Consider the following 23619-nt stretch of genomic DNA (forward strand, 5'->3'; position numbering starts at 1 on the left):
CCATATCAGTTATAAAACGTTACAGTCAGCAGGCAGAGGAATGGGATTTTATTCGCAGATTATCCAGTATTATACAGTTTCAGCAAATATGACAGTTAAAACTTGTTTTTTTTTAATAAAAGTTACTATCTGTAGTTTTAAAACTGTAACCCCATTAACATTCAGTTTCATTAAATATTTAATGTGATTGATATATTCAAACCCTATTTTTTAAAGTCTATGAATCTGTGATTCAAACCCAATGCTCCATGTTTATATTGCTGAATCAGTCCATTAAATACAAATATTTTTGATGTTTTCTGCTGCATTTTATAAAGATTTTTCTTTTTGGTCTGTATTTCACTCTAAGTAAAATGGTTGGTAAAATATATGTAGTTATTTTTCAATTTTCTAAATGGGTTGCCTCCTCAGAACACCTGCCAGTGTATGATGCACTCTATTTAGGAGCAGTCTAATCTAACATTTCTTTCCGCATGTGGTCATAAGATAAAATAAATAATAATAATAATAATAATAATAATAATAATAATAGTAAATAAAAAGACATGAATAGGGAGAATGAACAGAAGAGGTGAAAAGTTACAGTGTAGTTACAGGTATGAACAATTTAAAAAAAAGTATAAATGCAATGTCTTTTGCAGGTCATACTGTAGCATTGGGGCTAAAATAATTAATCATTACGAGTCAAGTTTTTTTCTACATAGAGGCAGAAACTGTGACGGGTTTCCTCCCAAACTGTGCTGCACCTCTGGTTGAGGAGCGTCAAAAAAAGCAAAGGCAATGCAGCTTGTCTTCTTTACATCTCCGCCATGATTGGCTCAGACACCACACATGCCTTTCATCCTGAAAATCTCAAACCTGGCAACCCCTCCTTCATCTGCATCCACACACAGTGGTGTAGCACAGAATCCTGGATCCTGTACATACACATTCTCTATGAGCCCCTCCCAGCAGCCATTGGTGTTTATTCTAATCTCTTTGTGGGCCTTCTTCACATGAGGGCCCTGTGGACTCAATCCCCATTTTGAAACCCCCAGTCCAACGCCCCTGTCCACACATGTCGAGGTTTAATAAAGCTACAGCGTCTGGTTAGTGCAGCAGCATCTGGTTGTTTGATAGACATTTGATTGACAGATCGTAGGGTTTCAACGCCACTGATCTTATGTGTTTTTGAGCATGTGGCAAATAGGAGACACTTGTTATTATGTGCTAAAATGTGTGAAATGAGCAAAACAATCTAGTAAAAGATTAATAGAGAGCGACACAAACACACACTCACACAAACACACACTCACCTGCTCAGGCTCTGGCCTACTCAGCACTAATGACTGTGTGATTGGATTATCCGGCTTTTAGCAGCACCACAGTTGCAGCTGAAAGAGATGCTAACCTGCAAAGGCCAAGCTGGGGTTAACGAGAGGTCAGTGGAATTTGCGACCTTTGCATATGAGGGTGCCTTGGGCGGGACGGAAGAAGAAGAGAGGCGGAGAATGAAAGACTAGTGATAAGAGGATTTTTTTTTTTCTAATATAAGAATGGTGACAGACAGGATCCATGTTTCTGGGAATCCAGAGAGGAGGATGCTAAAAGTTAGGAGGAGGGAGGTTTGAAACAGTGAGACAGGATGCATTGTGACAGAAGAGCCTCACAGACACTGCTGGCCTCCTGTTGACTCCACTGTACATTGGAAACACAAACAAACAGAGCCACCAGCTCCATTCACTCTCCTTTTTCTCTCTCACACTTTCTCCCCTCTATATCATTTTAAAAAACCTGTGTCCGAGCCATTACATTTTGTCCAAACAAACCTCAAAACAGAAGGCTATCATTCCCCATGACCCCAAACTATCCTTTAACCATCTGCTAGGAGGAAGCAGGGATTTTTAAAAGCGCTTAATGGGATATTTAATATGTGGGTCACCCGTTTACCACTTCATATTACCTCACCATGTAGTCACAGATTTAAAGTGCGCTCACGTTACTGTATTTTATGAGTCACTACTACGCTGACGTAGGCTCGGAGAATAATTGAGGCTGCAGGTGTAAATGAATGAGTCCAGTCCAAAGCTGCATGTGAGTCAATTCCCTGCTGGGGATTTGTCTCTGCATTAGTTTAGACCAGAGGATGATGATTTAGTAGAGTCAGTAAATGAAAATATTCTCATCACACCCAAACAGATTCACACACTGATCCACTGAACTGAAGGAGGACATTTAAAAATGTGTGCTGCTCCTGTTGCAACCTGTGGCTTGCAGAAAGACTGTAATATGCCTCTGTGGTGTTGAACACTGTTGTGTTCTTTAAAGTTTTTACCCTTTACTTTCATCTTTCAACCACTACTAAATTTAGCATTTAAAAAAAATAAATGTGTGATAGAGTTTTTTGTGTTTATTATATTTGCAAACCCATTTGTCTCAAATCCCCTCTTAACAGATGAATAAAGCATTTTCAATTTTAATTGAGTTGAATCATGTTTAATTCTATTTTCTGGTTCTTGTGTTGTTGAACAGTAGATTTGAGAAGTTTCTCTTATTTAAAATAAAATAAATGAAAAAGCCTGCTCACCCCTGATGTCCACTACATGTCTGATAACTCACTATAAACGTTTTATTATGGGTGAACGCATTAAAAGCGCTACATGGAGTTTAGTTTCTTGTCAGCTAAGCTATAAACACCATGATTTATATATCTTTCTATCCTTGCAGACAAATCATAATCTAAACTTGTCAAGGCCATAGTTGTTGTGATTTCCTCCAACATTAAACACTTAAAAATGTTAACTATAAGACCAATATTCACTCTCACCGGCTGTATGAGTGTATTAATAGCTGGAGCTGGTGGTTTTTCCACCCTGAGCTCTGTAGGTGTCACTCTAACTCTGTGATCGGCCACCTGTTGATCTGCCAAATCTCTTCAACAGGTTCCTCCTTCAGTACTCAGCTCTAAATCTTTAGAACTGCAGGGGAAGACAGTTACATTTGTAATTTGAATAGAAAAATAAAACGAGTACTAACAAATGTAAAATGTATATGTAAAAACATACAGTATATAAAAAGTTTTATATGTAATGAAAAATAATCTGCACAGCACAGTGTTTCTTTGCTTTTTTACCATTGCTTTGGGAGCTACAGTAAGAACTAGTGTGGGAATTTTATGATTTTCTATTTGATATGTCCTGTTTTGTTTATAATGAAAAAAAACGTATTTAATTTCTGCGCACATGCCAGACTGAACTCTAAAAGTCTGTAAGTAAAGAACACGTCAATATAGCCTCTGTGCTGCCAACAAAATACCAGACACACTGTCAGTGTCCTCCGTTGTTGGCTTTTGCCCCGTCTACTGTAACGTCAGCTACATCACCGTCATCACAGTGATGATGTCAGATGGGAAGCCGTCTGCTGAACCCGGCACAAAGTGGCACAGACGGGCCCGATCACCGTCTCCGGGTCATGACAGGAGAGGAAGCAGGGTGTCTGGTCATGGTGGGCACACAGTGGCACTGTCTGCAGCTGAACACACACACACACACATACACTGAAATTCACAGTTACATGTATTCACACACTGCAGCTGATAGATGCTGACAGAGACATCTGTCTGTCTGGGAATTAACAGCAGAAATTATCATAATTTTCTTTGTTACACAAAATTATTTCATTACCTTTCGCTCTTAAAATCATAACTTGCTGTATGTTTAGTCACCTCACCTTGATTGCTGCTTATTTTCTCTTCAACAAGCGTCAGAGCGAATTTGTTCTTATCAGTGTGGAAAATCATTTGACATCAATTACCTGATTGCTCTAAACACACTCTTATTTCTCCCAAATACCGGTTTTAAATCCAATCATTTCTGTTTAAATGACAATGATCTTAAATTTATTTCCTGATATATTTCACTGCAAATTGCAAATTGCAAAACTGCAGATTTGAATGAACAACACAATTCTAAATTAATTGGGATGTTTCTCAGAGTAGAGTTGTCATTTGATCATTAATATACTGTACACACATAAGCATAAGCATAAACATGACTTGCTTCAAGTTCAACCAGTAGGGAGATTATAAATATGTTGCTCTGTAAAAGTCTCAAGGGGCAAAGGTCAAGACCAGACTGTCCACATATACATACAGGCTGGATTGAGAACCTTATTTGGTATTTGTTGAACAAATTAATTGCTATTGTTTTTAATACTGAGATTAAGCTGGTCACAACTCCTCACTTGCTCTCATTCAGCTGAAACTGTGCATTGGTCTCACAGCATTACTCGGCCTCTTCTCACAAGGTTACACTCTCAGTCCACACCACACTGCAAGTGTTCGGTTGAAAGGTCTATGAGAAGTAAAAGTCCAGTATCAAAACAATTTACAAACACATTGTTAAAAGAGAAGATGGGATGACACCAGACATGAAAAATGTTTGTATTCATCACCAAGGCCACACCCATTTCTCCTCCTAAATTTCTCTCTCCTTCCCGCCATCATACCATCACTACTCCTCCCTATAACCTTGCCCGACACTCTTTTTTTTATCCTTACCTTGCATTGTTGCTCATCCTCTCTGTCTTTCCCTCCTTCTATCCATTTTTTCTTTTTTCAGTCAGTTTTCTCATTTATAAATCCTTTAAATTTGCTTTCTAATGTTTTCCCAGCATTTCTCTTTCTAAAATTTTAGTATTTACCACTTTTGACTCCAATCTTCAAACATTTTCTTCCTCAATATTTCCATCCTCCTTTTCCCTCCCACTCCAGACATGTTCTTCTCTTCCTCTGAATTTCTCCTCCCACTCCAAATTTTCCTCTCCATCCCTTTTTCCCACCTCAGTCTCTTTATTCACTCTTCATCTTTTTTTCTCCTCCTCCTCCTTCTCCTCTTCCTCTTCCTCCTCCTTCTCCTCCTCCTCCTCCTCCTCCTCTCCTCTCTGTGCAGCTGGTGGGGCCCTTCCATTAGTCCTGACATGCAGAGACACTGATTCTGTAAAGGTCCTGACCCCTCGCAGTGGGCTTTGCCAGGACTTAGTCCTACACACACACACACACACACACACACACACACACATCTGCGTGCCCCGGGATGCCCACTGCATGCATAACTCACCCTTTACACAGCACACACTTGTGCACACTGAGCTGCGCAGACACACTCATTTCTGCAGAGTATGTTGCCATACTACACACATATATGCGTGCACGCTCAGATTCACACACACACACACACACACACACACACACACACACACACACACACACACACACATGCACACACTCTGGCCGGCTTTCATCATGCTGACAAGACTTAACCCCTCCCTCAATAGCACCAACTGACTGCACAGCTGTGGTTGTGTGTGTGTGTGTGTGTGTGAGTCAGATGTGGAGTGGGAGAAATCCTGCTTAATTGGACTGCTGCAGGCTTGGGAAAGACCCACAGTCACACTCTTTTTCTCACCCCCCCCCTCCTCCCCCCTCTCTTTCTCTCTCTCTCTTTTTGTCTTTTTTGTCATAGACCTGTACTCTTTATAATCGTTTTTTTATGATCCACAGCAGCGGTTGTACAGTATTCTGCACAGCTGCAGTTTTGCAGGTGTGCTTTGGGAATCCACACAAACTTGTAGCTTTTCACAAGCACAGTCAGGATCAGATGAAACAAAATCAAGGAAACACTGCAGTCAAGCTTTAGAATCAGTCTTTCAGTTTTTACAATACTAGAACTGATTGACTGACCAGAGGTACAAGAAACTTTTTTTTAGTTTGATGACAGCTGGTAGCAGCTAAAACGGACAACATAAGGCCTTAAAATAAAATAATAATGCTAATAAAGTTAATCCTCCATGATGTGTCTTTCCCAGGAGTTTCAACATAATTTTACTTAAATGTTAAAATAATATGCATCAAATAATAATATCAAATTGTTGAAGCCTAACTTTCACATTTTGCATTAATTTTCATTACTGCATTAGGGTATTTAATGTAATGTAATAACTTTTTTAATTTGTGTATTGTCTCTACATAAGGTTACAGCTTCTACTGGACATGTAAAGAATAAAAATACATTACAATGATATAAAAACAATAATATTAAACCTAAAAACATAATGTTATTTATCATAATTAATTCTGTGAGTTTGTTGATAATTGTGATTTTTTAAGAATAAATGCATTCAAACCCGATATATTTAAAAAAATAAGAAAATAACGTTTCTACTACTGCCTTTTTCGCTTTTGGTGGATTAGGTTGGATTATATTATTATTACATTTCATAACTGCATATTTATTCCCTAAAGTAACATTTAACAAGTTAGTTTGTGGAGAGGTTGCAATCAAGTTAAAATTGAATGTACACAATGCAAAAACTTTCTCCAATAAAAAAAAAGAAAAAAGTGGATGTTCAATTGTAACTTGACTATTGCTGCATGTGAATCTCTTAGTGAGTTACTGTAACTGAACCCAAACCTAACCTGATGCTACGACATTAACCCCACCAGATATACCTGTAGACTTTCACAGTTTTGTATTACCTTTAACTCTTTCACTGGCACACTAATTGCTTGTAAGTTGATGCTCAGCAGCAAAAACTCAAAACTTGCTTTTTGGCAAGTACAGACAGTTCTTTTTATGTATTCATAATTAACCACAAAAATGCTATTAAATGCTGTTCTTCTCTATAAGTCTTGCAAAAGAGGGTCTCTGGGTGTCTAACATATGTGGACCCAGCGGTCCATCTGAGTTGCACAAAGTTCTTGCTGTGAATAAAACCTGCACACTGCAGATTTCCACACTGAAAATAAATTTCCATCCACATTCTCTCCCCCCCCCCCTCCCCACCCCTTTACCAGTTTATGTCTTCATCTCATTTTACCACTGTTTTCATCCAATAACATCTTTTTCCTTCCTCAGTTTTCTTCTTTCATCTCAGTCACCTCTTCCCTCCTTGTTTCCTCCTCTTCCACCCTTCACCTCTTTCTTCCTCCCTCCATGACTCCTTCCTCCCGCTCTGAGCCCATCGTTGCTCACTGTAACTGGCAACTTTGCTTCTCTCCCCTTTTGTGGTGGTGACAAAGGGGGCCGGTGCCCTCTCGCAGGCTATGTTACAGGCTGTCACATGAGGCGGACACTCTGGGACGACCCAGCGTTATCTGCTGTGACAACTCAGATTACTTCCACAGCCTCCCATCTGATCAGCACATCCAATTCAATTAGTGGCAATTAGTCCTGGTCCTCCCCCCCTCTTCTTCTTCCTCCTCTGCCCACCGCTGCCACCCCCATCCTCACCCGCCCGCTGTGTCTTAACAAAAAAGCAAAGCTGCCGAGCAGGCTGGCTGGTGAACAACTTTGGAGCGACTTGTAGCTCCCCCTTCATCCCCCAATTACCCTCAGACACACACACACACACAAAGACTCATTCACACATTCATACTAATATTCACCACCAGAGCACATATTCAAAGTGACACATCACATAGAAACCACAGTTTTCTGCACATAAACTCCCACACATCCAATTCAGCAGCAACACAGAGGGACATGCATAAATGCAATGCACAATCTGCACCTAAAGAACTACATAAAGAAATTAAAGCATCTATAATCAATATTTTATAATAAAAGAGGATCAAATGAGTAGGCTACATGTAATGTATGTATGTAAATGTGTGTAAAGGTGTTGCTAGCGACAAAAACAAAGATTGATCACATAACTTTGCAGTTCCTCTCAGCTTTATGGAACGTTTTAGCATCTTTCGGCTAATTTTGGGGGTTTTCTGGCACGCAACTTTACTGTTCTGGTTCACTCTCACTGCTGGCTTAGCATTGCCAACAGCAGGCAGCTACTTGTAGTGAGAAAGCTCTAGCCACTGTATGCCATACCTGCCATGCACCAAATGGCAGTCTGTTTTGGTCTCCACCAAAACAGAGCTAAAAGACAGTGAATATTGGACTCATATTCATCACGTGAGCAGAAACTCTACTTCAAATAAATGCTGATGTTGCTCTGTATCGGCTGGATGTGGAAATCTGTAACTGTTTGCAAACGATTTTGGCATGTCAACTCAAAAGGTGCTAATATGTGTTATTCTTATTGCCCCTGATTGGCCAAAACAATCAGTTATTGCAGGTTTAAGTCCAAAAATGTGAACCTTTATACACAAAGCCACTTGCAACCCCTCATCATTAAAAATGTCTACTGTGTTTTTTTTGTTTTTTTTTATGATTTTTAGGCATTAAGAGGTGAAATTATCACAGATTTGTGCACCAGAAATATGTTGCTTTTCTGCTTTCATCTCCTACTTATCATCTTGTGACCCCTCGTTCATTTTGGGACCTTTTTTTGGTAGGGTCCCAACACACTGGTTGGGAACCACTGATGTAGTGATTAAATTCACACAAACAGAAAACAAATTCAAACAACTAAAAAACTTTTGAGAATATGCCAGAAAAAAGTCGGCACAGATGCTGTCTGGTTTGTAGAACCCCTTTTGTGTGCCGCCCACCCCTTCTCTCCCCCATGCTCACCCCTTTCCTCACCCCCCTAACTGTGGGCCCGCGCACACCTGGCCTTCGCAAATTAGGACCCTGGAAAACCAGCAAGCGGAGAGAAAAGCGGGATGCATAGTGGAACGAGGGGAAGGGAGGGGAGGGGAAGGGGGCGATCGGTCGACAGGGTCTTTCAGCATTCCGATGGAGCAAAAAGTTAATGACGGCTCTATTGTGTTGTGAGAAAGCTGGCCGGAGGAGAAGTGTTACAGGGAATCATGGACTGTGCCAGTGAGCAGTGACAAAAGGGGGCCGCCCATAAGCATGCATTGAGTTTTTACCATATTTATATCGCTTACATGGTCGCTCTATGTTGCTCTGAAAAAGTGCACTCACTCATCCTCGCTTCTGAAACAATGCAAATTTGTTTGGAGAGGCAAAGCAGCAAATAATGGCATGACTTAGTTTTCCTAAGACAAACACATCAAGGTTACAAAAAAGGTTTTCATTATTTTCTGTTGATTTTTTAATCATATCCAATCACTTTCTCACTCCTGAACTCCCTCCCTTGCCTCCCTCTTCATAAAAGCCGCCCTGACACGCCCGCCTTCCGTGCAGGCCTTAATGCATGCTGACAGCTTCCCTCCGTAATTGGTGATCACACCCAGATGGTTGGTTCCCTAATTTGCTGTTCCCAATAAAGCCAGGCAGCTCAAGGGAAAAGGGGCAGCAAGAGAAGTTGAGCTGTGGAGGAGGGGTGGTGATGGTGATGGTGGTGAGGGGGATCTTTGATTTGTTGGTTATAGATACAAGAGCAGTAAACACCCTAGGCTTCAGGCCCAACAGTTTGACTAGGCTTTTGTTCACACATCCGTTGAAAAGCAGAGAGGGGCCCCTCCTCTGCCTCTGCCTCAGCACCCTCCGCCTCCTCTCTTCCTCTTCCCCAATAATCCCGTTATGAGCCACTGCTCCAGCTCTCTCACTAGCTCCCTCTGTTTTTGGTCCGGCCCGGAAATGCTCTGCATGAGGATGTATGAGTGCTTGAGTGTGTCTGTGTGTGTGTGTGTGTGTGTCGGGGGGAAGCGAGAGCAGAACAAGGAAATTATCTCTTGTGTGCATGTGTGTCTTTTCCCTTTTCAGTGACTAAACGGATTGCTGCAGTCCAACTGAATGAAGTATGAATGGAGGCAAAGAACGAAGTGAAGTTCCCAGGTTATAGGTTACGGTCCGGCTAGCAACCTCGGTTCATGTGTGGTCATTTTTGGCTCTATTAGGGAGGACACAAATAGGGTAATGGACTGGGTCCCTGTTACTAATTAGGGCAACCTGCAGTGACCCCAGGGGTGCAGAGGGTCAAGCCGAGCCTGATGGGATGATTCAAGTGTGAAACCAAGATTTAAAAATGAGACATTGTCGTATGTGACACCAGCAGCTCTTGCAAAATGAAAGTAAAACTTATTTTGGAGATCAGAATGCAGATGATGCAGCATTAACCATAAAATGTTAAATTTGACAAATAACACCCTAAAATACACCCAAATTTGACAAATTGTTCACCTTATATGATTTTATATTGTCTTACATAATGTACATTTGTGTATTTTCATGTTGAAATACTGAGCAATGAAAATCAGTTAAATTTGTCCCCACCGTTAGCTTTTAGCCTATTCCAATCATAGCTCATCTGTTACTATGTGAAAAAAACATAAGAGAAAAACATAAGAGCAAAAGTGTGACATGGGTTAATCTGATTAACATAAAATGCAAATCAGCGAGGAATATATTATTTGCTAACTATTATTTTATTGGATTACAAGTGCAGGTGACCTTTGAAAAAAGGCCCACCATTTGATCCTGGATGCTACTATCAGGTTTTAAGCTAAAGTTGTCAACTCAATCAACCACAGCCAACAACCCAAGATAGTGTTCATCTCATCATGGTGTTAGAGTTACTGAACTAGCCAACTAGCAACAGCTCATGAAATCTGCTAGCAAAATCGTTAGCTAGAAATAAAAAAAAAAACTGCCTTTGTATCTTCTGCAGAGACACATCTTTCCAAAAACTACTGTGAATTTTGAGTAGTATCTGCCACTGTTGTCCTTGTAAACTGACGAAACAACAGCAGTTAGGGCAAGCAGTCAATTACAGCTCTTAGAAATATCTTCCTGGAAGCAATGATTAGTAAAGACATGAAGCCAGAATTCACATGTCATGGACACAGAAAATATAGTTCCTGATCATGATGAAGAAAAGGCAATCATTCAAAACTGCTTTATAAATTAAGCAAGGCATGATCTGCCTAAAAAAAGTAAGGGGACACAAATATTCTCAGAAAACTTGAGACAAGTGCCCTTTAAGCTTTCAATAAGATACTTAAAGGTCCCATCATGGCATGAAAATTTCACTTTATGAGTTTTTTTTAACATTAATGTGAGTTCCCCCAGCTTGCCTATGGTCCCCCAGTGGTTAGAAATGGTGATAGGTGTAAACCGAGCCCTGGGTATCCTGCTCTGCCTTTGAGAAAATGAAAGCTCAGATGGGCCGATCTGGAATCTTCTCCTTATGAGGTCATAAGGAGTAAGGTTACCTCCCCTTTCTCTGCTCTGCCTGCCCAGAGAATTTGGCCCACCCATGAGAGAGAGACATCATGGCTTTCGAGCAAAGTGGCAGTTGGTCAAGGCCACACCCCCACCCTCCACCTTGACCCCCCTCCTCCTCAATAGCATTTAAAGCTACAAACACAGAAATGGCACATACTAAGGAAAGCTCATTGTGGGAGAGCTCTAGTGGCTGTAATTCTGCACCAAGCCTGAATTTCAGGAAAGAGACTTCAGATACAGTATTAGGGGACCACTAAGGCCTATATAAAAGCATCCAAAAGCAGCATATAATGGGACCTTTAAGACTCCAGTGTAGCAACAAGTGACTGACATTTAAACATTCGAAGGTGTAAAAACTACTTAAAACTGGCTACTGAAACACTGGCTGTAGGGTGTCCGGTAAGAACTTGAACCAGAGCTGTCTGACTTTGAGATCCAGGAAGATTTATTTACAACTCGAACATGAAGTTAACTATGAAGTTGTATTTGACTTTACATGTGAAGTTGGATGTGGTTAGCTACTGCGTTCTGTCCCCTTCTCCTGTGAGCACGAGTGATTGGCAGGAGATCAAAGCGATGACTCTTGTCACTGATTGGTCGATCATGTCAGGAGAGAGAGCAAGTGTGTTTTTTACACAAGGACATACGCACTCTATTAAAATTGTCTTATGCAAAATTGTAAGTACTTCCTTTGCTCTTGTCTTTCTTTCAGACTAAATGCTGCGTTTTTCACCACGGACTGCACTCTGCTTATCATCACCTCACCTGTTATTTCTTAAAAGGACTTTCATGAGCCATTCTAAATAACACATTCCTACTCAGTGTCACTGAATATGTAATTAGCTATTGTCGATTTGGCTTGAATGCGTCGCCATTTCAGAGAGCCTCGAAGTATGCAATAATGATAGAATATAAGAAGGTTTCTGCACAAAACCTTGCATTCGTTAGTGAAGGAACCACTCTGCTGTGCATTAGTGATGTGCATTATGGTGGATTTGAAAGTAGAATTCATTAAGTTTCCTCTAACTCAAGGGGAGTCAGAGGTTTCAAGACTGTTGTGGTTAATGGTGAAAGATCTTGTGTCCTTGAGGTGTAATCGCTTTCTGAAAACCCACGGACCTAATCGAGGAAGATAAGCACAGGAATGGCCACCCCCGCAAAAAAAGCAGCTTTATAGCCAAGGCTAAAGTAAATTGGAAGCTCTGTCCACTGATTCACAGCAGAATACAAAACAACGCTGGAATGCTCCTGATGCACTTGCTGCTTGTTTCATATTGTGTGATTGTACGCTAAACGGTCAATATTTCTTAAAGCTCAACGCTTTACGTCTTCAGCTGCGCCTCTTTGTATGCACAGGCAAGATTCATTCAGCTCTGTAAAAGGTTGACAAATTGAAAACGGGAACAGTGCAATGATGTTTTGTTTGTTTGTGTGTGTGTGTGTGTGTGTGTGTGTGTGTGTGTGGACTCTGATCACAGACCTTTTCTCTCAGCTAGCTCTGGAGGTTGAGGAGAAAGAGGCCATACTGAGGAAAGTGAGCAAACAGAGCAAGACCATGAATAAAATCAAACGCGGTGAGTCCTCATTACATTTGGACTGCCACTAATAGCCTAATTATTTTCTTTATTGATTAATCCATCTTTGGTCTAAACACTTGACCCGAGTTAGGCCTTGACTTTATGGCGTTTTTCCATTACATGGTACCTGCTCGACTCGCCTCGACTCTACTCGCCTCGACTCGCTGTGAGTCCGTTTTCCATTGCAGATTTTAGTATCGCCTCAGCGTGGCTGGTCGTCATAGCGACTGCCGTAGGCGTGGCTTAGTAGCTTGCTTTCCCATTGACATATCCCCAACGCATTTCCTGGTTCTCCGTCTCAGTAAACAACATGATATCAAAGAGATAGTTAACGTTTACTGCTCCAGATTTCCCACCGTGGTCACATATATATGACTCTAGAGTCGCTACTCGCTGCGGAGATAAACGCCGTCACTCTCTCACTTCTCCCTCGCTCACTAGCTCCCCACACACACACATACGGCGACTCGACACACACACACATCACACATGCACACACCAGCGCACCAGTATAACCATCAGGCCACTTGTATGCTACGGAGAAAGCTCTGCGTGGAGCCTCCGGCAGCAAAAAACACCGCTGGCTAAACTATTTAAAAATGCCTTCTCTTGCTAGCAATGCAGTGATCAGTGACGCTTCTTTCCGACCAATCAGCAGCCTGCAGGGTTTCTCGTCACCTTCTTGGCTCTCCTCAGCTCGCTTGGAACCTCGACTGAGCAGGTACTAAAAAAAGTACCTGTTAGCAGGTACCAGGTACTTTTTTTCGTAATGGAAAACCAAAAAAGGCGAGTAGAGTCGAGGCGAGTAGGTACCATGTAATGGAAAAGCGCCATTAGAGTGTTTGCACATGGGACTGAATATATGCTTTCAAAATATTATTAATAAAAGCTTGTTTGCCTTTGCACAGCAATACATCAGTAAAAGGTATTCAGCTGCAACATGAAAACAGATCAAATGTTATATTATTACCTCTGCCAAGGAGGTTATGTTTTCATTATGTTTGTTTGTTAGCAGGATTACGGAAGAACTACTGTCCAGATTGTTATGAGACTTGGTGGAAGGGTGTAGCATGGGCCAAGGAAGAACCCATTAAATTCTTGAGTAGATCCGAATTACTTTGATCAACATTGTGAGATAGGGAATAGTAGGCTACTGTAGCTGTTCTAGAGATATTGCTCCTACACAATCTTCATCAGCAGATTTAACTGGCCCAGTGAGATTATGGGCCATATTTTAACATCTGAAACGCAAGTATAAAATGTGAAACGCAAGTAGCTTTGTGGGCGGATCTCGGGCGCTGTTGCTGTTAATGGCGGGATAAATGAGTCTTGCGCCCGACGCAAATCTAAAATGGGTTGGTCTGAAGTAGCTAGGTGTGGTTTGGGCGTAACGTGCAATAAACCAATCAGAGCATCATCTCACATTCCCTTTAAGAGCAGGCGCGCTTGTTCCATGGCGGATTGCAACACATTCTCACACCAAACTCATAAAATAAGGACGTTTGGTCAGGAGCCTTTCTCGTTCTTGATGCTAAAAATCTCCTTTAGCGTTTCAAGTAAACGCGCTTGGTCGACACTATTGCCGTCCCTTTTGACGTGCTTGGTTGGGACTATTAAAAGGTTGTACGGTTCCGTGACATGCGGGAAGAACGGGACGGTTGGGTTTAGGAAAGGGTCGTGGGTGGGCGTACGGTTCTGTGACACGCGGGAGGAAAGAAAAAAGCGACTCTAGCAAGCGTGACGCGAACCCGGGTCTCTTGGATGAAAGTCCTGTGTTTGACCCATCCAACCTCCTTACGCAGTAATTCTCCCTTACATACTACTCGCTAAATCCCATCTAACTGCGGCTCTCCCCGGTGCGTTACACAAACACGCTGAAGGCCGCATTTTTCGTCGCATCAGATGCTGACAGCCACTGTCCAAACGTCCTTATTTTACGAGTTCTTCACGGCGGATTTGCCTGGCGCACGCCAGCGGGAGCTGTCCGGGATGCGGTAAAGTAATAAATGCCCGTCTTGACCCGGGTGGCGATGTTGCTCCGGCCTCTCAGGCGCATCTCCTCAAGTCTGGAGAGGATTGCTGCAGCCATGGAGCGTGCGCTTCCAAACGCACCACTTGCTCCTGTTGTGAGCCTTCCTCCTCCCCCCACTCCATCTCTGTCCACCCGCTCCACCAGGAGCACATTGCCACTCCCGGACCAGATCCCGCCGGAGTGTCCAATCCGGCCATAGTTCAACATCACGTCTCCTTAATTCCTCTAATATTTTCTCATTTATGTCATCAACACATCCATGATTCATGGACATGTTGTGTAAAACACAACAAGCCACAAAGAATGCTGCGACTTTTTGAGGACTGTACTGTAAAGTGCCTCCTGACCTATCCAAACACCTGAAGTACATTTTCAGTAATATTTTTCGTTATTCGTTGTGCACATGCTACATTATGGCCAAGCATGCGCCCCTAAAATAGCATCTGAATAACGCGCTACTGACTTTAGACTAGCACCACTGACTTTAGACCAGGTTTTTCCTGGTCTGTGGCGGAATTGTTTTCTGAAACTGCAAAATAGCATCAGAGAACATTTGCGCCGGAACACGCCTCCTCTTTTCGTTGAACCGCCCCCGAGTAGCGCAAATACATTCCCTAATTTACCGACATGCGTCTGTGGAGGGAAAAGTCCGCTGTGCGTCGGGTAGAAAATAGGAATGATACATACGTCAGTGTACAAAGGTAATTGCGCTGAGTGCAAGATAGGACCCTATACGTGTCTAGGAGACAGGGTTGTGCTTTAAGTGTCTCGACAGGCCTTTTTCACAGCAGACATTTTGACTTAGTGTCGTGATAGAAAAAGCACAGGTGTTACCAAAACCATTAATTAATTAATTAATTAAGGGCTCTGTTCTAGTCAAGTGTCTCAGTAAGTCATGACAGTGAGATAGTCGTGTTTCCATAAAAGTATTTTTATGTGCATTTTGAAGTATTGCATTAGAAAAATTGCATGGAAAAAGCAAAATTCGATAAAACTTCCTCAATTGTGCAAAACGTTTTTTACGCTCGCTTGAGATGATTTTAAGATATCTTTTTTGGTGGGGGGGACATGTAAGTTGCCCATGTAAGAAATGAAATGTGAGGAAAGAGAGTAGGGGAATGACATGCAACGAACGGTCGGGCTAGCTGGGAATTCTGGCGTCTTCCTGGATATTCCCTTAACGGGTGACAGCATTGCATTAATTTGTCTTGGTCTCCGGACGGCATGAAACATGGCCAATACTAACTGATATGAAACGACAATCAAACAAAGAACAATTAAAAATGTACCAGTTGAAACTACTTCCTGAAGACCTTTCTTAAATTTTTCTCTCGTAGATGGGTAAAATGGCCAAGTTAACTTGTCTTCTTCTGCTCTGTTTAAAGGCAGATTAAAGCCATCCGTAGCCTGGTATTCAGCTAAATTCTGATAAAACAACACCGTAGCAGTTAATTCACTCCAAACCAGTTGATGAAAACGTGCATAAAACGCATTTTTTCCTCCGACATTTCAAAAGTTTGCTAAAAATTGACTCGACAGTTGAGTGGAAACACAACTAGTGAGTGAGCATGAACTAAACCAGGAACCTTTAACTGAACCTTTTAATATTTAACATGCATAATATATTGTCTACATTTTAATACACACATTTGACTTCTTTGTCTTCCTTAATATGTTGTATATTCTTCTTCCCCTGTTTCATCGTCTCACATCCTTCCTTTGCATCATTTGAAAAACATTCCCTCTTTCTCTCTCTCTCTCTTTTTGGGTCGGTTTGGTTCTCACAGGAATGCAGCTGTGAATCTTCTCGGCGAGCTTAAGCCCGATTCTTGTGTGAATCGTGTCAAAACAAGCAGACGTCACTTAGTCCACGAGAGCTGAGAGAGGCAGGCGGGCTTGGGTCCTCCGCTGAGCTGTCCGGCCCTTAAGGTCACCTGGCAATTAACCTCTGACTGGGCAGTGTGTCCCCGCCTGGATTTCTTAACATGTCTTCCACTCTGTCGTCTCACAGTTCCTTTACATTTCTTTGCATATCCACTCCTTTTGTTTGGACACTTCTTTTAAAGTTAGCGCACGATACACTTTAATTTTGACGTTGCAGCTTTTTGGTTTGGTTTGCAGTGTCGTGCCTGAATGCGTTCATTGAACGATAGTTCATGAACTTGTTCATATTTTGGGCGAACGTGAACTGAACGTAGGCTACTGTATTACTGCCTGATGAACGTTACTGTGAACTCATTCATTCTGGTGTCTGTGAACGGCACGCTCTCTCAGTTTAACTTCGTTCAATAGGGTGCCAGATTTCTATAGAGCCTTCCAGGCGAAAACCCGGCTAAAACACACCGTAAACAGGCCTTAATATGTAGTGGAAAAAAACACCCAACCTGGCAACACCAGCCACCAGTGTCGCACCGCTGCGTCATCAAAACAAAAAGCAGCATGGAGGCAACAGCAGCAAGGAGGCGTCATATGATCATTTAAACCATTTTTATGACAAGGTCGGTGAGGATGGGAAAAATCTTACATTTCTGTGCAAACTTTGCCCGCCGCCTTTCAAAAAGAAAATCCGCACTTCAGTCACATCCACAGCAAACCTGAAACGGCACATTGACTGAAGCACCCGGCTAGCCTTTCAGTTTTGAAAAATAATAGCTCGCAGCAACACATGAACTAGTTCATTTTTGGAACTGTGAACTTAGTTCAACATTTTTAAGTATGAACTATGAACTGAACTAGTTCATTTTAAAATTTGTGAACTGAACTTTGAACTAGTTCATGTAGATAGTGAACTTTCCCAACACTGTTGGTTTGTCTGTTTCTTTGAAATAGTGAAGTTGACAGACACCTTTAAGTGGGTGGGACGCCACGATGAAAAGAAATAATCTGTTAAAGCATAAATAAATAAAGTATAAAATCTAAACTGTAAAATTCATGTTTAGTGAAGTTGCGCAATAGTCGACAAACACAGCTACTATAGTCCATCATTTTACCCTTTCATTTTCCTCCTTTAACCCCTCTGTTTGAGCTGTTAAATCAAACTAATCCAAACCCACCCCCATGACGCGACCCTTCACCCTACGCACCTCTTTGAATGTCACATGACCATGCAGGTGTGGAGGGGTCTCTGCCCCGGCCGCCCCCCAATTAGTGACCCTAATTAGTGGCGGGGCCCCCCTGATGGGCCGCTGAGCTGCTTTATAGGAGGAGGAGGAGGAGGAGGAGGCATAGTGGGGGAGGTAGGAAAGTGATGCATTCCTAAAGGTCTGTGGACCCTCCTGAATCACACACAAACACATACGGTGGCTGTTAAAAGAAAAAACAGAGCCAACATGGAGCTGAGTGTTCATTTGTTGAAGCACAACAAACAGCTTTTGAGTGCTGATGTGGAACTGATCTGGAGCTAACTTTTAAACATGAGACTAGTGGGAAGCATCAGGTGAACATGACAGACAACACTTTTTCTTTCATTTGTTTCTTTGTATTGAAATATAAAAAGAGTACAAGTTGATTACAAACATTTGATAAATGGTTCATAACACATTATAATGTAGTTGTAAGCAGCTATAAGTACTTTTTAAGTGTTTATTAATAAAGTATTTGTCCCCATTTATAACTTTTCCTATGAAGATATATTTTATATTAAACCATGCATTTTACTATATTATATATTAAACAAAATGTTAATATACTGCTTATATGCTAAATACATATCCAAAAATATTTTTGAGGGTTTTTGTCATCAAAATCCCTAAAACATTATCATATTTTTGATGACATCTTGAACTCTAAGCCAAATAGAAATCAAGTTATATAAGTCATGGTGTTATCAACATATAAATTAACCTTTCTGCTGTTTACTACCAGTTACAAGATACAACTAAATATGGGTTTGAATTATACACTGGTACATTGTAGTAGATGCAAATGATACTGAGTTATTATTCTAAAAAGTGACAATTTTTGTTTCCCACGATGGCTTATGCAAACACTTTGTAGCATCAAATGAATTTTGTCCTGTTTATTTTATTCTATTTCATTTCATTTAACATTTAAAGGTCCTATGAAGAGCTCTTTGGATGCTTTTATATAGGCCTTAGTGGTCCCCTAATACTGTATCTGAAGTCTCTTTCCCGAAATTCAGCCTTGGTGCAGAATTACAGCCACTAGAGCCAGTCCCACAGTATGTGCCATTTCTGTGTCTGGAGCTATTGAGGAGGAGAGAGGAGGGGGCAATGTGGAGGGTGGGGGTGTGGCCTTGACCAACTGCCATGCTTCGCTTGTTTGAAAGCCATGATGTCTCTCTCTCATGGGTGGGCCAAATTCTCTGGGCCGGCAAAGCAGAGAAAGGGGAGGTAACCTTACTCCTTATGACCTCATAAGGAGCAAGATTCCAGATCGGCCCATCTGAGCTTTCATTTTCTCAAAGGCAGAGCAGGATACCCAGGGCTCGGTTTACACCTATCACCATTTCTAGCCACTGGGGGACCATAGGCAGGCTGGGGGAACTCACATTAATGTTAAAAAACCTCATAAAGTGAAATATTCATGCCAAGGGACCTTTAAAAACAATTACGAAATAGGAAATAAATGTGTAATTCTGTACTAATTACAGGAAACTAGTAGAGTCAGTTATTGGAGTTTAGTCAGAGGTGTTGACTTTCAAAGTCATTTTAAAGGAATTTACTCAAAAGAATATTATTGTTCATTGATTATTAGTTTATTCTCATGAGGAGTTGTAGGTTTTCTATAGACCAAGTTCACATGTTTACATTTTCAGCTAACATCCTGTGCACTGACTAAAAGACTAAATATTAATTGGAAATAATTAATTGGAAAAGTACCAATTAATATATTTTTCTAATTACCTAATTGCCCTTTCAAAGAATCTTTTCATGGAGTTATAGTTACATATCCAATTCTTTCTATAAATTCTTTAGGAAACAATTACATTACACATTCTGCTTCAAACTACTTTGTATATAATAATAATATATTATTATTATTTATTTTTTACCATGACAACCAAGTTTACTTTTGTATTTCTCTGCTCCGCTTTTCTCTCTCTGTTCTGCTGCACACACACAGCAAAATGCACAACCTTATATTTATTGGTAAATATGGCCGCTGATGAGAGACTAGCAATTAAAACCACCAATGAAACCCATGTTAGTGGAGTTCTGTTGCTCCTCACTGGAAGCTGTTTACCACCACAGTTTCTTCCTCTGCTGCAGGGCAGTTCCTCCTGTCCGTTCCCTTCCTCGCCCTCCTCCCCACCCCTGAAACAGGCCACCCATCTGGTCTCCTTTCTGCCGGCCCTCTCGCCTTTTCGTCGCTCAAATAAAGGTGCCAATCACTATAATTGGCACCCTGCAGATCAATTGTCCCAGCTTGGAGAAGTGCCCCTCGCTGAAGTCTGGGGGATATACGCTGTGTAGTGTGTTTCCTTTACATCTTTGGTAAAACCTATACTTGTTTTTTATATTATTTATTCTTCATTTGAAACATTGTTGGTAGAGTTTATAGGAAATGATCAAAGCGTGAGTTAGCTGACACATTTAACGTTTAAATCAGTGAGCTGAAGGGTTTTTGTCTACTGAACAAAGACATAGAGCGTCACACAGCCAGCATCCCTGCTGTTTCGATCCAGGTGACATGTAACCTTGACAGCTGCTGCATCGCAGGCCTTTAACTATGGAGACCCAAAGTGTTTTCACAATTCACAATTTTACTTATAAGTAAAACAAGTACAAAAGTATGAGCATCAAAACATATTCAAAGGACCAAAAGTAAAAGTCCTCGTTATGAATCAAATATATTATTTAATTGGATGTTAGTTATTGATACATTAATGTGTACATCGGTTAATGTGTGTGGGGGATGTATGTAGTCACTTAAACTTGTAGTTTGACCAGCAGTCTGTGTTCTTCCACTAACTTTTCATTTAAATAAAATATTTGTTTTTGTCATGAAAATGAGATTCATTTATTACAGCAGGATAGCCTGAGTCATTCCACATTTTGTAAAGTATATTCTCATATTTTCATCCAATCAATGTAGGGCAATTCTGTCAGTGTGTCACCATCCAAACCAAAACAGAATTCAAAGTGCAAAGTATTTAAAGACCTCCACAAAGAGACCTGAAAAGGTGACATGTCCACTGCCTTGATGTTTTTGCCACAGTGGTGGGAAGGACAAAAAAGCCAAGGTTTTTAATAAAGCCGCAGGCGAGCAAAGGAACTCCCCAAATTGTCAGTGTGAATAGAAAAAGCTCAAACATGTCAAAAGATGTCAAACAGGTTTGTAGATTTGGTTGACTGATAACAAACAAACTCATATCTTTTACTGTAAAGCAGTCAGATTCATATTACACACACCTTTGTGTACAGCAAATGAGGAAATAACTTTTTTTCTCGATAATGAAGGCTAAAAAACTGTCCACAAGTATCTCAGATTTTAGTTTGTGTGGCCTTGAAGCAGTTGAGAAAGTGAAGAAAATAGAACACAGGAGGCAAATTACATAGACATATATTTATATGCATATGAATAAAAATACATATACATATTGTACAATATCTTGACTGAGCGTAGAAACGGCCTGTCAGCCCAGAAACAGAAGTAAGCCTCTTTAAATAAGTGCAAAATGTTAATGAGACAAAGAATTGTAAAACATATATAAAGTCTTTTTTTCTGAAGCTTCTGTCGCATTTAGTTTTTCCTGTTAAAATTACATGGAGCGGACATGGAGATAACTTGTGCAAAGACCCATTTATATATATATTCATATATACGTTTATATCTATGTACATAGAGTTTGTTCATCATAAGTAGTAGCTGGTGCCATTAAGTAACTTTTACTGCTTAAAGAAAAGAAGTTATGGCCTTTGCAGGGCCTTGGCTGTGCATAAAGAAAAAGTTCATTTTTAAAATAAAGAAATCTTTCCACACAATCTCAAAGGTTGTTTTTTTTATCAGAAAAAACTCCTGATGCAGCAGTGAGAGCCACAAGAAGGCCCTTAATGCTTCTGAAATGGTGGTAACCTAAACAAGTGCAAGATGTCACAGATTGCACACAACCAAAACAACACTTCCACTCAGCTGGAATGAGAAGGAACTTCCTGAAAAAGAAGCTACAGAGGAATGGAGGAAAAAAAAAAAAACAAGGCTTTGTTTAACTGATGCAAGGCTTTACAAAGCTTCTTTCTGTTGAAGAGAAGTGGCATCTCACTTCTTTGACCGTCTGCCTCAAGCTTCACGTAGTAGCTACAATACAGTAACTGCAGATTTACATTACAAAACACCACCGTACAGTGACAGAATATGGAGTCGGTGCAGATTCTGAATGTCAAGGGAAATGTGGAGTGTTAAGATTTTTTTTTAACCAAAAAATCTGTTCCATAATGTCTGATATTCCTCTCCTGTAACATTGACTGACAGATAACTGAAAAGGAGATCAACTAAGAGTTTTACCCACCATCTTGTGCAGCTCTAAATCATGCAACAACCTTTTTTTTAATATTTCCAGCAAAAAAGGGGAACAGAAACTGTGTTTTGTTTATGACACCGCAGGAAAGCAACTTAGCAATGAAGCAAAAAGACCCTCTTGTGAGTAAAGGAAAAAAAGAGGGTTTGTGAAAGGCTATATGGGCCTTACATGAGAAGCAAACCTCCTGACCTCTCAGCTCCATCTCTCTGCTTAATATTTGATGCCACAGTGTGTGAATTATGGATGGTGCTTATAGAAAATAATATTCAACAACAGAACAGGTACACCGCTGCAAAGAGCCGTGAATGGATAACAGGGGTTTTCGGAGCACTGCTGGGGCCTGAACACAACAACAACAACAACAAATCACCTGCTACCTGCCGGCGCAACACAGGTGCAAAAAGGCCCGGTGAACCGCCAGACGGTGGGGGGGTGGTTCATAGGCTGAGGTCACAACCTTTCCACGCACTTATCTGCTAAACATGCTCTGAGGTTTTAAACGTAGCCTGGCCTTCACGAGTGAGCAACTTTGTAAATTGAGGTCATTTTTATAAATAGGTCAGGTCTCCTTCAGCGAGTGTGAGAGTAAGGGAAAACATATTAAACCTCACAATGACAGGAAACCTAGAAATGAATAGATACGTGGGAAAATGAGAAGAAGCAAACAGACGAGAGACAGAGGTTATGACACACACAAATTGAGGGCAAACTGTAGGGAATTGTAGGTTTTCGCCGGTGAGTTTTGGTTTTCTTTGGATAACAAGCTTAAGCCAAATATGGAGGAAAAATACTACAGCTGAGCCGGTTTCTTTCCTCCTTCTACCTGTCGTGCATGAATTGAACGTATATTTTCTCAACCACAGAGAAATGTACGTCTTAAAGTGGGCTGTTTTCAGATCCTGAAGTCAATTTAGGTTCATAACAATCAATTAAAAAAATGTAGCTGAAGGAAAACTGTAGTTTATTTGGAAATAACTGAGGGGCTTTCTGGCTTTAATTCTGACAAGAATTAACTATGCTCCAAACCGTGACTCTTCCTAAAGCTGTTCTTAATAAGGAGTTAGCGGGGGGAGATACAGGAGGATGTGTAAAAACCTACAAACATAAAGTGCTTTCAATGAGGGGTAAGCAGAGGAAACCTTTTCGTTTAAGACGAGCTGACGTCTAACAGGAAGGCGAGCCAAAAGTCATCCTAATACATCAAAAGGGGGAAACATGGCGCAAACACACAAATACCAATTTAAAGAGAAATATCATTAAAAAGACAATGTTTCACATGTGATGCTGCATCCTAAGCATGCACATTAAAAGTTTCCTGTGTAAAAATACATAACAGATTTCTTATGGTTATGGACTTGACCTGATGAAACGGTACTTCTGATAGTTACGATGCTTAACTTAACTTAAAAAAAGAAGAAAAAGAAAAGTGTTGCAGCAAATTCTACAGCTGTCATGGCT

This window comes from Perca flavescens, chromosome 19 (assembly GCF_004354835.1).
Source record: "Perca flavescens isolate YP-PL-M2 chromosome 19, PFLA_1.0, whole genome shotgun sequence".
NCBI lineage: Eukaryota > Metazoa > Chordata > Actinopteri > Perciformes > Percidae > Perca > Perca flavescens.